The sequence below is a fragment of the Salmo salar genome, chromosome ssa24 (assembly GCF_905237065.1).
Source record: "Salmo salar chromosome ssa24, Ssal_v3.1, whole genome shotgun sequence".
In the NCBI taxonomy this organism is placed as follows: Eukaryota; Metazoa; Chordata; class Actinopteri; order Salmoniformes; family Salmonidae; genus Salmo; species Salmo salar.
Window position 1 is genome coordinate 31,875,001 of NC_059465.1, and position 17,500 is coordinate 31,892,500.

Sequence of the window (17,500 nt, forward strand, 5' to 3'; positions counted from 1 at the left end):
CTTCATGTTCTAGTATATCTGCATCTGCTCTGTAAAACAATCCATTTAGGTTGACGATCACATGGTTGAGATCACATCGGTTTGCTCTTGAACAGTATGTTTCCTGAAGAGATCACTGAATGATCCCTTTAATATGAAAGCAGATTGATACCATCCCACACAGGCACAAAGACAGCATGCACATTCAGTCGACGATCCAGACAGATTGGCCGGTGTTAAAGCCAGCATCCTGGATCTGATCCGATTGCACGGCAAGCCAAACAGCGGGAATGATTGACACTGATTTAGCGTGAGAAGCTAAGCAGGTGTCATTCGCTGAAACATATTTCCTGTTTCTCACTGTGTGGGAGGGAGGAGGGTGGAGCAGCATCTGTCCGTCAATGTAGGTTTATTCATTAGCCATTCACTATCATGGGTAGACCATACTTCAGGTTAACGTTTGTTAGATACAAAAGAATGCTTGTACATTTTTATATAGCCAGATGCAACCAAGGTGTAGTAGCTCTGAATCCTTTCCCGGACATGTATCAGCCAAGATATAAGGCTGCATAGTCTACACATACTAAAGACACAGCATAGAAAGCTTTTTTTAAAATATATATTACCCTGTCGTCAGAAAATGCTCAGTATCATGTCCCTCCCCTGGAAGTCACAACATAGAATCTGTTGTCGGGGCTCTGCCAAGTTGTGGGAAAATAGCACTTGGTGACAAGTTGCTTGAAATGCAATCAACGCACCTGCCATATTGAGAACCTGAAAGAAGCAACATTTGGTGGGCCAAAAGGTTAGATGTTCTGTGTGTTGAGGACAGAAATACGTGCCAATTCCTCCTTTCAATCAAAAAGTATATCAAACACTTTCTCAACCAACTTTAAGCCATGACATTTGAAATTTGTATAAATGCATTAAAACATTTCCGTTTGGTTAAACTTTCGAGGGATTTTTCTTTTAAGCAACATGCATATTTTTTTATTATTAAATCAAATCTAACACAATTTAACTATACACTTTCCATGGCAAAATTACATTTGCTGTAGTTGTTAGCTTAACGGCATCCTTTCTATCCGAGCTTATTCTCTGCATTATGACACACGGCGTGCCCTTTTCATTAGGATAATTGCTTTGAATTCTGAGCTTTGTGTCGTTAGAACCTGCACTGCGTTACCTACTTACAAAGCATTAGCAACCCGCTGAGTTCAGAGTGGATGAAGAGTGCTTCCTAATTGGAACTGCACAGCACAATGAAAGACTAAATTGCAATGGTTAACGCTATTTCAAGTTCATCATAACATTGTTTTTTTAACAGGAGGTGAAGCTGAAATGAGTCAATTATATTTGTGTAAATATCATTGTTCAGTCATCTTTAATCATCAGCAAATTAGTCATTAGAGCAAGAAATTAAGCATTATAGAACTGTAGCTTGAGTTTAGCTGGAAACTAACATCAAAATAAAGTTTTCACAAAAGTGTTTTATATGACGTTGAAACCTTGATAAGACCTTGTGTAGCACACTGTAGGCAACAGCTGTAAGGTCATCCTAATGGTATGTATTGTTTATGTAAGTATTAATACCACAGGAGGTTGGTGGCACCTTAATTGGGGAGGGTGGGCTCGTGGTAATGGCTGGAGCGGAATAGGGGAATGGTATCAATGGTATTCAATTAACTCTGTTCCGGCCAATATTATGAGCCGTCCTCCCCTCAGCAGCCTCCTGTGATTGATACCATTGTTTGAGTTAACTATTGTCTCGTTTGTAAATAGTGCATAAAAAATGTTGCACTGTGAATTCTGTTACAGTTGATAATGTGTCAATGAATTAGAGCAAAGATTGAGGACCGGGGTAACTTTCCCAAAATACCCAGTTTTTCCAGAATTCCTGGTTGGAAGATTCCTGGAATCAGGAGGGAATAAGAATGAAATCTGCAATTCCTCAAAATGCGATTTCTGGAAAACGTGGGAATTTTAATGGATTTTTGCAACCCTTTATCTTTGGGAGTAATATAATACTAATGAAATAATAATGAAATACGAAGATTTTTTATTTAACTTATGCTCATATAATTGTCCTAATAATGTCAATGTCAATAATGTCAATGTCAATAACGGCAATGTCAATAATGTCAATGTCAATAATGTCAATGTCAATAATGTCAATGTCAATAATGGCAATGTCAATAACGGCAATGTCAATAATGTCAATGTCAATAATGTCAATGTCAATAATGTCAACCATCAAGGAGTGATGTCGATAAAACTTTTTTAGATCCTGAAACTTGTGTGGCAGATTGACATTTACACAGGGGAAATGTTTTGAAGAATAAACTTCATGGCTATTCCATATAGTACAGGATTTGGGGAAAGATTATTAAGTGTTATTCCAGTAGAATTTCTGCATAAAAAGTCCTCTGTGTCTGGGATATTTGATTAGGAGCTGAAGCAGAGGCACAATCTAACGGCGAGAGCGAGGGAGGGAAAGAGGGAGTGAAAGAGGGAACAGGAGAAAGATGGGGGGGGCAACATCAATTCGAGACAGCTCTCTTTTTTCCGGCAGGAGCTTTCTTTCAGGTACATGCAGCAAACTGCCGCGTGTCTTCCTTTGTCTGACCTATTTAGGTAATTGCACTCTTCATTAAAAAACTCTGCCAGTAAGAGAAATTACACTTCCCCATCAGTATCTAGGTGACATAATCTCCCTCCGGCGGCCTAATTGCATGCCATGATAACCTCATAGGCCGTGCCTCTTTAATTTTTCATCTCTTTTCAAATAATTATGGATCAGTGGAGAGAGGTATTGATTTGATTCATTAACTTCCCACTCGGTGCCAAGGTTACTGATTACATGGATCCCAATTATACGCTAAAGATCCACCAGCCTATTTGCTTTGATTGGCTTCCACTTCATTATTGGCAAAGGTTGTGTTGAAACAATGGCCATATTGGGGGAATGAAAAATCGAATAGGATGTGGTAAGTGCTTTATTTCGCTAGCCCCTTTACGTACTTGACAAATACAATGAACATGTATGGCTGAATAAGCATGTTAGGGACAGTGGAAAGAGATTCAGGGGGGATGCTGGCTTCAGGGGTACTATGTTTCAACTTACACTGTTTCCTTTGAATGTTACCAAATTGGGTAAGGGAGCAATGATTTATAAACATCATGTTGACGTTGGGAGAGGATGTGGAAACTGGCCACTAGGGGCAACAGTGAGCACTGTTACCTTCAAGTAGGTTTTGGTTTTGCTAGGGCGTTGTGGACAGGGATGGTGGATGGGTGTACATGTCTGCCTCTGGTGCCAAAGGCTGCATGTTCGTAAGCATCTGCCTCTGGTGCCAAAGGCCAGCGATTGAAAGTTGTTTGTGCGATTTTTGTTTTAAGCCTATCCCAAACCTTAACCCTTACCCAAACCATTCTGAGTTAATGCCTGACCTTAACATTGCAGTGTTAATGCCTAAACTTTAACCCTAACCTTAAAAATGTAGAGTAAATGCCTAAAAGTAAGCTTAAATACTCTGAAATTTGACGTTTGGAAGAACTTCTGAATTTGATATTTGCGAAACATGGATGAATGTCTAACTCTTACGTGAGACAGTGAGAGCTAGTTGGTATAGCTCCTTTATACTGGTAGGTGAGTGAGCAGAACTCAGCCGTGGTGCCACAGCAGGGAAATTTTGAAACAGACATACGCGGACATTAAAATGACTGTAATGTCTAAATGATTTCCTCCATTAAGTTTCTACCCCTGTCCTTCCATAATCATTTCTCTTATTTCCGCCACAATATGCCGGGGAGAGGAAGTGTGTCATTGCGTATTCACAGACAAATGATGTCTCTCCCACATATTGTCAAGGAAGAAAAAAGAAACATTAATAAAGAGAGGAACTAGCGAGAAAATATACATTTGTCAGTTGTTTATGTAAGTGGCGGTCTGCTCTGGCAGTCTGGCATGGCAATTGGCATGAGGGGCAATTGTGATCTTCACGTTTGCTCCCAATAAGCTTTGTGTGTGTGTGTGTGTGTGTGTGTGTGTGTGTGTGTGTGTGTGTGTGTGTGTGTGTGTGTGTGTGTGTGTGTGTGTGTGTGTGTGTGTGGACCTATTATGTAAGACTCTTTCCCCTGCTTTTACTCTCGGCCCCCCATTCAAGACCCTTTGGGGGTCATAGGGGATTAATATTAACCCAGGATAGCACATACTGACAGGTTATATTTATATACACACACACAAAGTCTCTGTCTAGACATTGGGTCCATGACAATGGACATATTACATTACCACACACACACACACACACACACACACACACACACACACACACACACACACACACACACACACACACACACACACACACACACACACACACACACACCTCTGCACTGTATCTGGCTATCCACAGCCCTTCCAACCTCATTAGCCAAAGGAGGATGGAGTACGGACGGTAACTCTGTACAGGACTGGAAAGTCTAAATGGTCTTGGTGAGGTGGCTGGGCCCTTGTCTAAGCCTCTCTCATGTCTGAGCACTTTGCCACCACTACAGTCACCAGGGAGCTATTAGAGTTATTCCACACGCCAAGGTCTGTGGAGGCTCAGGACAAACATGACACAGCCGGGACGCACACACACAAACACACACACACACACACACACACACACACACACACACACACACACACACACACACACACACACACACACACACACACACACACACACACACACACACACACACACACACACATAAACACAGAGCCAAGCGACACAGACCGTCACAGGGCCGTTGTGTTAATCCAGATGGACACCCACCTCGGTGGTCTTTCTGTACCTCCCCATGAGGACAATGGAAACTCCTTAGACTTTACACAGAAGCACCGTGTTGGCGTGAGCACTGAGGCCCTGAAGGGGAGTGACTCCTCCACTCATGGTTCCCCCTTCTCTCTCTCCACCTTGGAGGCTCATGTTGCCTTTCACCATCCATCTGTGGGCAGAGAGCGTGCAGACAGCCTGGACTGCTTTTATTTGCCCAGCATTTCCATTCGGGGTGGTGCTCTGCCAGAAAGTCACAGGTAATGGTAATGTAAGCCTGATCCTGGATCTCAGTAGTCTAGTTTGGGGGTTTTGACAGCGGGTCAGGGGCGTCAGAGCGGTTTGTTTGAATGGAGTTTGGCTTGTCTGTATGTCTAAAAGTCTGTCTCTCAATCAGACCCTTCATAAACCAGAGGGCATGGAGATGGGGGAGTGGGCGAGGGGGACTTCCGCTCTCTAGATATATTTTCTACCTCTCTCTCTTCATCACACTCTCTCGCTTTCTCTCCTTCTCCCTTCGTTTCCAATCTCCCTTTCCTTCATTATTGTTTCACAAGGGGACGTCCCAGTTGGGTCATTCTCTGCTGTTGACATTGCATTTTTTAGTGCCAGTTTTAACAAGTGTTTAAAGAGCGTGGCTGGAGACACGGGTCTGTGACTCTGAATGTTTGGAGTGTTAACAGGGCCCCAGACACAGCCAGGCCCAGGCCCAGCCTCATACAGATAGACAGGGATTAAACCTGACATGTTTGGAGAACTCCTGCCCCCTCACCCTCTCCCCCCACTAGAGTGGTCCAGGCAGGTCAGGGTCAGGCTTGGGTCAGGTCAGGGTCAGGCCTGGGTTAAAACTCCTTCGACGAGGCACTGAACTGACCTCGACTGAATCGTTCACTTACATAACGTCTGATGATACAAATAGTGACTGGACAACCATTCAACATGGTAGAAATTGTTTTAAATGATAGAGAGATCATACCGAACCTAAGTATGTGTGTGCAACGTTGTCTCTCATTTATACAGATAAAAAGCAAAGTTCAAGAAAACATTTATGCAAAATAGGCTAATGTAAACCTAGGCAATCCATTAATTGTTTCGCTAAGGGCCGCATGATGACACACATTACAATAATTCTACAGTCAAAACAATATAAAAATCCAGCGGGATTTTTTGGGGTTTAAGTGACTGTATCTAAATACGCAAGAGCCATTGTAATATCAATAGGACCTAAGAGACACTTGCTGAGGTTAATTTGAATAATGAGTGTAAATGTTCTCCATGGTCTACTCAGCTCCAATCCCAGGCCGATTAATTTAGCTCGTTAAACATGGACTCTGTTCTCAACAGATGACGAGTCCTAATTCAGTTTTATCTTCAATCTCTTGTTGCACTGTGTTGTTTATGATATTGATTGTACACTAGTGTAAAGGCCCATCTCCCGGCTAGCAAACGAAGTACACCAACTACAATACCTCTCTTGACAATTTGGCCTGGACCCTTTGTCGACACGGAGCACCGCCGATCCATCACGACTGGTATGCTGATCTGCTGACGTAATTCGGCCGATGTGCTTTCAACCGGCCTCTGCGTGGTGAAGATCCTTCTGCTAGCCCCTGCCCGCTAGCTTCCTAAACACTGTCTCCCTCTCTCCTAGCGTAGTAATCGACTACCGAACGGCTCCCTGTTCATCTATTGCTGCTCATTGGACCCTATGATCACTCGGCTACACAGCTGATGCCTGCTGGGCTGTTCATTAACACGGTACATAATTTTGTTTATCTGTTGGCCCCAGCCTCGAACTCAGGACCTGTGTGTAGCTAACTGACACTCTCTGCCCATTTATCAGCATTTACCCGTTGTTGTCTCACCCGTTGTTGTCTTAGCTCTCCCAATCAACACCTGTGATTGCTGTATGCCTCTCTCTAATGTCCATATTCACAGCTTTCATTTTTTTATTGTACTGCGGAGCCCCTAGTCATGCTCAACATGCCTCAGATAGCCCCCTTGTCCCACCCCCCTCACATGCGGAGACCGCACCTAGCTTAACCTCTCTGGGCTAGGTGGGACGAATTCGTCCCACCTACGCAACAGCCAGTGTAATCGAGTGGAGCGATTTTCAAATACATTAGAAATGCTATTACTTCAATTTCTCAAACATATGACTATTTTACAGCATTTTAAAGACAAGACTCTCGTTAATCTAACCACACTGTCCGATTTCAAAAAGGCTTTACAACGAAAGCAAAACATTAGATTATGTCAGCAGAGTACCAAGCCAGAAATAATCAGACACCCATTTTTCAAGCTAGCATATAATGTCACATAAACCCAGAAGACAGCTAAATGCAGCACTAACCTTTGATGATCTTCATCAGATGACAACCCTAGGACATTATGTTATACAATACATGCATGTTTTGTTCAATCAAGTTCATATTTATATCAAAAAACAGCTTTTTACATTAGCATGTGACGTTCAGAACTAGCATACCCCCCGCAAACCTCCGGTGAATTTACTAAATTACTCACGATAAACGTTCACAAAAAACATAACAATTATTTTAAGAATTATAGATACAGAACTCCTTTGTGCAATCGAGGTGTCCGATTTTAAAATAGCTTTTCGGTGAAAGCACATTTTGCAATATTCTCAGTAGATAGCCCAGCCATCACGGCTAGCCATTTAGACACCGACCAAGTTTAGCCCTGACCAAACTCCGATTTACTATTACAAAAGTTTGATTACCTTTGTTGTCTTCGTCAGAATGCACTCCCAGGACTGCTACTTCAATAACAAATGTTGGTTTGGTCCAAAATAATCCATCGTTATATCCAAATAGCGGCGTTTTGTTTGTGCGTTCCAAGACACTATCCGAAGTGTAAATAAGGGTCACGAGCATGGCGCAATTCGTGACAAAAAAATTCTAAATATTCCATTACCGTACTTCGAAGCATGTCAACCGCTGTTTAACCTGTTATGGCTAGGGGGCAGTATTTTCACGGCTGGATAAAAAATGTACCCGATTTAATCTGGTTACTACTCCTGCCCAGTAACTAGAATATGCATATAATTATTGGCTTTGGATAGAAAACACCCTAAAGTTTCTAAAACTGTTTGAATGGTGTCTGTGAGTATAACAGAACTCATATGGCAGGCAAAAACCTGAGAAGATTTCATGCAGGAAGTGGCCTGTCTGACAAGGTGTCGTTCTTCTTGTCTCTGTTTATTGAAGAGTGAGGATCTTAGCTGTCCCGTGACACTTCCTACGGCTGCCATAGGCTCTCAGAAGGCGGCAAAACGCTGAATTGTGGCTTTGCAGGCTCTGGCTGAAACAAAGTAACGCGTTTGGGTAGTGGCTGGTTACAGTACTGTGAGACTCAGGCTCGTGCCCGCGTCGCCCGAAAGCTTTGTTTTCTTTCCTCTGTTTAGCTAAATGGACATTCCCGGTCGGAATGTTATCGCTTTTTTACGAGAAAAATGGCATACAAATGGATTTTAAACAGCGGTTGACATGCTTCGAAGTACGGTAATGGAATATTTAGATTTTTTTTGTCACGAATAGCGCCATGCGCGCGACCCTTCTTTACCATTCGGATAGTGTCTGGGACGCACGAACAAAACGCAGATATTCGGATATAACGATGGATTATTTTGGACCAAACCAACATTTGTTATTGAAGTAGCAGTCCTGGGAGTGCATTCTGACGAAGACAACAAAAGGTAATCAAACTTTTATAATAGTAAATCTGATATTGGTGAGTGCTAAACTTGTCTAAATAGCTAGCCCGTGATGTCTGGGCTATGTACTTAGAATATTGCAAAATGTGCTTTCACCAAAAAGCTATTTTAAAATCGGACATATCGAGTGCATAGAGGAGTTCTGTATCTATAATTCTTAAAATAATTGTTATGCTTTTTGTGAACGTTTATCGTGAGTAATTTAGTAAATAGTTAGCAAATTCCCCGGAAGTTTGCTAGTTCTGAATGTCACATGCTAATGTAAAAAGCAGTTTTTTTATATAAATATGAACTTGATTGAACAAAACATGCATGTATTGTATAACATAATGTCCTAGGTGTGTCATCTGATGAAGATCATCAAAGGTTAGTGCTGCATTTAGCTGTCTTCTGGGTTTTTGTGACATTATATGCTAGCTTGAAAAATGGGTGTCTGATTATTTCTGGCTTGGTACTCTGCTGACATAATCTAATGTTTTGCTTTCGCTGTAAAGCCTTTTTGAAATCGGACAGTGTGGTTAGATAAAGGAGAGTCTTGTCTTTAAAATGCTGTGAAATAGTCATATGTTTGAAAAATTTAAGTTTTTGTATTTTTGAGGAATTTGTAATTCGCGCCACGCCTATCATTGGATATTGGAGCAGGTGTTCCGCTAGCGGAACGTCTAGATGTAAGAGGTTAAAATCCATTTTTATGCAATTTTTCTCGTAAAAAAGCGATAATATTCCGACCGGGAATCTGCGTTTAGGTAAACAGAGGAAAGAAAACAAAGCATTCGGTCGACGCGGGCACGAGCCTGAGTCTCACAGTACTGTAACCAGCCACTACCCAAACGCGCTATTTTTTTTCATCCAGAGCCTGCAAAGCCACGATTCAGCTTTTTGCCGCCTTCTGAGAGCCCATTGGAGCCGTAGGAAGTGTCACGTAACAGCAGAGATCCTTTGTTTTGGATAGAGATGACAAAGAAGGCCAAGAAATGGTCAGACAGGGTACTTCCTGTACAGAATCTTCTCAGGTTTTGACCTGCCATTTGAGTTCTGTTATACTCACAGACACCATTCAAACAGTTTTAGAAACTTTGGAGTGTTTTCTATCCAAAGCCAATAATTATATGCATATTCTAGTTACTGGGCAGGAGTAGTAACCAGATTAAATCGGGTACGTTTTTTATCCAGCCGTGTCAATACTGCCCCCTAGCCCTAACAGGTTAACTAGACTCCAGAGATGCAACCTCTCTTATCGTCACTCAATGCCTAGCTTTACCCCCACTGTACTCACATCCTACCATACCCTTGTCTGTACACTATGCCCTGAATCTATCCTACCACGCCCAGAAATCTGCTCCTTTTATTCCCTGTTCCCAAAGCACTAGACGACCAGTTCTTATATCCTTTAGCCATACCCTCATCCTACTCCTCCTCTGTTCCTCTGGTGAGGTAGAGTTTAACCCAGGCCCTGTGTGTCCCGAGGCGCTCTTATTTGCTGACTTCTGCAACCGGAAAAGCCTTGGGTCCATGCATGTTAACATCAGAAGCCTCCTCCCTAAGTTTGCCTTACTCACTGCTTTAGCACGCTGCGCCAGCCCTGATATCCTAGCCGTGTCTGAATCCTGGCTTAGGAAGGCCACCAAAAATTCCAAAATTTCCATCCCCAATTACAACATTTTCCGTCAAAACAGAACTGCTAAAGGGGGCAGATTTGCAATCTACTGTAGAGATAGCCTACAGAGTTCTGTTATACTATCCAGGTCTATAACCAAACAGTTCGAGCTTCTACTTTTAAAGATCCATCTCTCCAGAAATAAGTCCCTCACTGTTGCAGCTTGTTATAGACCCCACTCAGCTCCCAGGTGTGGCCTGGACACCATATGTGAATTGATTGCCCCCCATCTATCGTCAGAGTTCGTACTGCTAGGTGACCTAAATTGGGATATGTTTTACACCCCGGCCGTCCTACCATCTAAGCTTCATGCCCTCAATCTCACACAAATGATCAAAGAACCTACCAGGTACAACCCCAAATCCGTAAACATGGGCACCCTCATAAATATCACTGCCTCATTGCCTGCGTCCGTTATGGGTCCGCAGTTCAACGACCCCTCCTCAACCACTGTCAAACACTCCCTAAAACACTTCTGTGAGCAGGCCTTTCTGATCGACCTGGCCCGGGTATCCTGGAAGGATATTGACCTCATCCCGTCAGTAGAGGATGCCTGGTTGCTCTTTAAAAGTGCTTTCCTCACCATCTTAGAAAAGCATGCCCCTTTCACAAAATCTAGAACTTAGAACAGATATTGCCTTTGTTTCACCCCAGACTTGACTGCCCTTGACCAGCACAAAAACACCCTGTGGCGTACTGCACTACCATCGAATAGTCCCCGTGATATGCAACTTTTCAGGGAACTCAGGAACCAATACACACAGTCAGTTAGGAAAGCAAATGACAGCTTTTCCAAACAGAAATTTGCGTCCTGCAGCACTAATTCCAAAAAGTTTTGGGATACTGTAAAGTCCATGGAGAATAAGAGTACCTCCTCCCAGCTGCCCACTGCACTGAGACTAGGAAACACTGTCACCACTGATAAATCCACGATAATCGAATATTTTAATAAGCATTTTACTAAGGCTGGCCATGCTTTCCACCTGGCTACCCCAACCCCGGCCAACAGCGCTGCACCCCCCACAGCAACTGGCCCAAGCCCCCCCCCCCGCTTCTCCGTCACCCAAATCCAGACAGCTAATGTTCTGAAAGAGCTGCAAAATCGGGAACCCTACAAATCAGCTGGGCTAGACAATCTGGACCCTCTGTTCCTAAAATTATCCGCCGCCATTGTTGCAACTCCTATTACTAGTCTGTTCAACCTCTCTTTCGTATCGTCTGAGATTCCTAAAGATTGGAAAGCAGCCTCGGTCATCCCCCTCTTCAAAGGGGAAACACTCTAAACTCAAACTGTTACAGACCTATATCCATCCTGCCCTGCCTTTCTAAAGTCTTCGAAAGCCAAGTTAACAAACAGATCACCAACCATTTTGAATCCCACCGTACCTTCTCCGATATGCAATCTGGTTTCCGAGCTGGTTACGGGTGCACCTCAGCCATGCTCAAGGTCCTAAACGATATCATAACCGCCATCGATAAAAAACAGTACTGTGCAGCCGTCTTCATCGAACCTGACCAAGGCTTTCGACTCTGTCAATCACCGTATTCTTATCGGCAGACTCAACAGCCTTGGTTTCTCTAATGATTGCCTCACCTGGTTCACTAACTACTTCTCAGATAGAGTTCACTGTGTCAAATTGGAGGGCCTGTTGTCCGGACCTCTGGCTGTCTTGATGGGGGTGCCACAGGGTTCAATTCTCGGGCCAACTCTTTTCTCTGTATATATTAATGAAGTTGCTCTTGCTGCGGGTGATTCTTTGATCCACCTCTACGCAGACGACACCATTCTGTATACATCTGGCCCTTTTTAGGACACTGTGTTAACAAACCTCCAAACGAGCTTCAACACCATACAACACTCTTTCCGTGACCTCCAACTGCTCTTAAATGCAAGTAAAATGAAATGCATGCTCTTCAAGCGATCGCTGCCCACACCCGCCCGCCCGACTAGCATCACTACTTTGGACGGTTCTGACTTCATATGTGGACAACTATAAATACCTAGGTGTCTGGCTAGACTGTAAACTCTCCTTCCAGACTCACATTAAAACTTCTTCGGGATCGGTGTCCCTTCCACAGGACGGTTGAGCTAACATAGGCTAATGTAATTAGCTTGATGTTGTAAGTAACAAGTCAATTTCCCAGGACATAGACATATCTGATATTGGCAGAAAGCTTAAATTATTGTTAATCTAACTGCACTTTCCAATTTACAGTAGCTATTACAGTGAAAGAATACCATGCAATTGTTTGAGGAGAGGTCACAATTTTGAACATGAAAAGTTATTAATAAACAAATTAGGCACCTTTGGGCAGTCTTGATACAACATTTTGAACAGAAATGCAATGGTTCATCAGATCAGTCAAAAACTTTGCACATACACTGATGCCATCCACTGAGGCCAAAATCTAAATTGCACCTGGGATGGAATAATACATTATGGCCTTTCTCTTGTATTTCAAAGATGATGGTACAAAAAAATGCAAAAGAACGTTTGTTTTTTTCTTTGTATTATCTTTTACAAGATCTATTGTGTTATATTCTACTACATTCCTTTCACATTTCCATAAACTTCAAAGTGTTTCCTTTCAATGGTACCAAGAATATGCATATCCTTGCTTCAGGGCCGGAGCTAAAGGCAGTTAGATTTGGGTACGTCATTTTAGGTGACAATTAAAAAAAGGGGCTAATCCTTAAGACGTTTTAAGCATCTCCAATCCAAAGTTAAATCTAGAATCGGCTTCCTATTCCGCAACAAAGCTTCCTTCACTCATGCTGCCAAACTTACCCTCGTAAAACTGACTATCCTACCGATCCTTGACTTCGGCAATGTCATTTACAATTTAGCTTCCAACACTCTACTCAACAAATTGGATGCATTCTATCACAGTGCCATCCGTTTTGTCACCAAAGCCCCATATACTACCCACCACTGCGACCTGTATGCTCTCGTAGGCTGGTCCTCGCTACATATTCATCGCCAAACCCACTGGCTCCAGGTCATCTACAAGTCTCTGCTAGCTCCGCCTTATCTCAGCTCACTGGTCACCATAGCAATACCCACCTGTAGCACGCGCTCCAGCAGGTATATTTCACTGGTCATTCCCAAAGCCAACACCACCTTCCAGTTCTCTGCTGTCAATGACTGGAACGAATTGCAAAAATCACTGAAGTTGGAGACTTATATCTCCCTCACTAACTTTAAGCGTCAGCTGTCAGAGCAGCTTACCGATCGCTGCAGCTGTACACAGCCCATCTGTAAATAGCCCATCCAACCAACTACCTACCTCATCTCCATATTTGTTTTTGTTTTTCTGCTCTTTTGCACACCAGTATCTCTACTTGTACATCCTCATCTGCACATAGTATATCACTCCAGTGTTATTTGCAAAATTGTAATTACTTTGCCACTATTGGCCTATTTATTGCCTTACCTCCTTACCTCATTTGCACACACTGTATACAGATTTTTCTATTGTGTTATTGACTGTATGTTTGTGTAACTCTGTGTCGTTGTTTTTGTCGCACTGCTTTACTTTATCTTGGACAGGTCGCAGTTGTAAATGAGAACTTGTTCTCAACTGGCCTACCTCGTTAAATAAAGGTGAAATAATAAAATAAATCAAAAAGTCAATATTCACAACACAAATATTGATCTACAGTACTCACTCCGTCATTTCTACCATTGGTGATATGCAGCTTATATTTAAGTGATAATCCCAGAGAAGCCGTTGTTTGAGGATATATTGAAACGGGTGTTACTTTCCAGATGAAGTTGAGGGCCGGCAAACCGTGCCAATATATCCTACAAACACCGGCTTCGAGGTGTTATACAACGGGTTACCAACATATTCAAATAATGATTGACATATTTTCATAAAAAAATATATTTTGATGAATTTACTCATACTATTTCATCCTTCCACAAGATATAGTCCGAAACAAATCTAGGGTTGCTATCCAAGCCGGCTTGTCGTTCGTTCTATCGGTTCAGTTGCCAGAGATGAGACCCAGTTGTTCAGTCTTTTTGTTCTGTATCTATGGACGCGACCCAGTGACATTTATTTGGATACATCCATAACAATGAGCTTATGAGGCACGATTTCATCTGGCATTGAAAATGCGCTCTCTCGTCAGGACAATGTTGTTCAGAGGAGATAGCCAACAACACAGCTAACCCAATATCTTCAAACTCAAGCTGGAAAGACTGCAAACTAGCTGCACTTCGTTTCGTTTGACCTTTTTTCAAATTACATGTCTTTGTATATATCCATAAAAATGCCAGCTGATTCATGATTTCGACTGGCTGAGAAACGCTGTCTCCCGACTCCCAACCCCTACACGTTCATTACTATGAGACAGTTGGAGATCGAATTTGAATATTGAAACAATGTTGCAAATGTCGCAGACACAGACAGTAAGCTTTATATAAATCTCCACTGCTTAAAACTAATTGTTAGTCTAAAAGAAATGTGAGATAATGTCTAGATGCTTTTTATAGTGGAGATCAAGTTTATAACTTCCCTTCCTGGGCTGATGAGACAGTGGATTGCGCAGTCAGATAGAACAGAGTAAATAGGCATTTTAACGTCATAGATTTAGCCAGTAGTAACTGGTGGAATAGACACCAGCTGGAATGCGCTTTTAACCAATCAGCATTCAGGATTAGACCCACCCGTTGTATGAAACCATTTATACATACAGTATTACTATACTATTTGGGGCGGCCGGTATCCTAGTGGTTAGAGCATTGGGCCAGTAACCGAAAGGATTCTAGATCGAATCCCCTAGCTGACAAGGTAAAAAGCAGTTGTTCTGACTCTGAACAAGGCAGTTAACCCACTGTTCCTAGGCCGTCATTGTAAATAATAATTTCTTCTTAACTGACTTGCCTAGTTAAATAACGGTTAAACAAAACATAAATAAATAAAAACCGTCACATTATCAGATAAGTTAAGGTCTCAAAAAAATAATCTAACCCTTGAAATATGTAACTCTCCGTGACATTAAAACATTTATTTTAAGAACTTGCTGCAACAACAACATGGCCCTCCAGTTAGCCATTGATTCATGTCTGGGGTCTTTGTGTTAAAAACAAAACGGTAATGTCCTTCTCTAGGTACGGAAATATCTTGCAGTGCTTTGTATTGCACTCTTTGGGCCAACCTTAATTCAGTGAAATGTTGACAGCCAGGACTTCTCCACCACTGGTTTGTTGCCAATTTTACCCAAGGCAGGATCCCTAATGGGTTATTCCCCACCTCCTCCTGTCTATAGCTCCCCATTCAAACATTTGACAGTCTCTGGAAAGGTGCAGTTCAAGTTGTTTTCTCAAAAGTGTCTCAACATATGGTGGTAAAATAGGTTTCAAATATGCCCTGGAGTCACATAATAGTTTTGGCCAAAAACAATTTGTTGAAGAGGAGTACATTGAGAAATCCTCGTGGTCCAATGTATTTCAAAGACCCTCTCTAATGGGATTGCATTATCGCTGTTTAACTATCCTCATGGTCTTACAATTAACTTCAATGTAGTTTACCATCGTATTGCTTACCCTCTTAACAACAGCATTTATTACTAACCCCTTATCCATAATGTGCTAGTGATGGCTATTTAACAGAATTTAACAGTCTGATGGCCTTGAGATAGAAGCTGTTTTTCGGTCTCTCGGTCCCAGCTTTGATGCACCTGTACCGACCTCGCCTTCTGGATGATAGCGGGGTGAACAGGCAGTGGCTTGGGTGGTTGTTGTCCTTGATGATCTTTTTGGCCTTCCTGTGACATCGGGTGCTGTAGGTGTCCTAGAGGGCAGGTAGTTTGCCCCCGGTGATGCGTAGGGCAGACCGTACTACCCTCTGGAGAGCCCTGCGGTTGCGGGCAATTGCCGTACCAGGCGGTGATACAGCCCGGCATGATGCTCTCAATCTGTAAGAGTTTGTGAGGGTTTGTACAGCGAGGAACTTGAAGCTTTCCACCATCTCCACTGCGGTCCCGTCGATGTGGATAGGAGGGTGCTCCCTTTGCTGTTTCCTGTCCACGATCAACTCCTTGGTTTTGTTGATGTTGGGTGAGAGGTTAGTTTCCTCGCACCACACTCCCAGAGCACTCACCTCCTCCCTGTACGCTGTCTCGTCATTGTTGGTAATCAGGCTTACTACTGTTGTGTTGTCTGAAAACCTGATTATTGAGTTGGAGGTGTGCGAGGCCACGCAGTCATAGGTGAACAGGGAGTACTGGAGGGGGCTGAGCATCCTGTTGTGGCCCCAGTGTTGAGTATCAGCAAAGTGGAGGTGTTTTTTCCTACCCTCGCCACCTGGGGAGGCCGTCAGGAAGTCCAGGACCCAGTTGTACAGAGTATGGTTCAGACCCAGGGCCTCAAGCTTAATGATGAGGTTGTAGGGTACTATGGTATTGAATGCTGCACTATAGTCAATGAACAACATTCTTACATAGGCATTCCTGTTGTCCAGATGGGAGAGGGCAGTGTGCAGTGCGATGGAGATTGCATCGTCTGTGGCTCTATTGGGGCAGTAAGCAAATTGAAGTTGGTCTAGGGTGTCAGGTAAGGTAGAGGTGATATGATCATTTACTAGTCTCTCAAAGCACTTCATGATGACAGAACTGAGTGCAACGGGGCGATAGCCATTTAGTTCAGTTCCCCTTGCTTTCTTGGGTAAACAAACAATGGTGGACATCATGAAGTATATGGGGACAGTAGACTGGGCTAGGGAGAGATTTAATATCTCCATAAACACTCCAGTCAGCTGGTCTGCACATGCTTTGAGGATGCGGCTAGGGATGCCGTCTGGGCCAGCAGCCTCACGAGGGTTAACATGTTTAAATGATTTACTCACGTCGGCCACGGAGAAGGAGAGCCCAGAGTCTCTTGTAGCGGGCCACTTAGGTGGCACTGTGTTATCCTCAAAGCGGGCGAAGAAGGTGTTTAGCTTGTCCGGAATCAAAACATCGGTTTTCCGCGACATGGCTGGTTTTCCTTTTGTAGTCCTTGATTGTCTGTAGACCCTGCCACATACGTCTCGTGTCTGTGTCGTTGAATTGTGTCTTCACTTTGTCTCTATACTGATGTCTTGCCTGTTTGATTGTCTTACGGAGGGAATAACTAACACTGTTTGTATTCGACCATATTCCCAGTCACCTTGCCATGGTTAAATGTGATGTTTCGCACTTTCAGTTTTGCGTGAATGCTGCCATCAATCCACGGTTTCTGGTTAGGGTAGGTTTTAATAGTCACAGTCGGTACACCATCTCCTGTACAGTTTCTGGTGAACTCAGTCACCGTA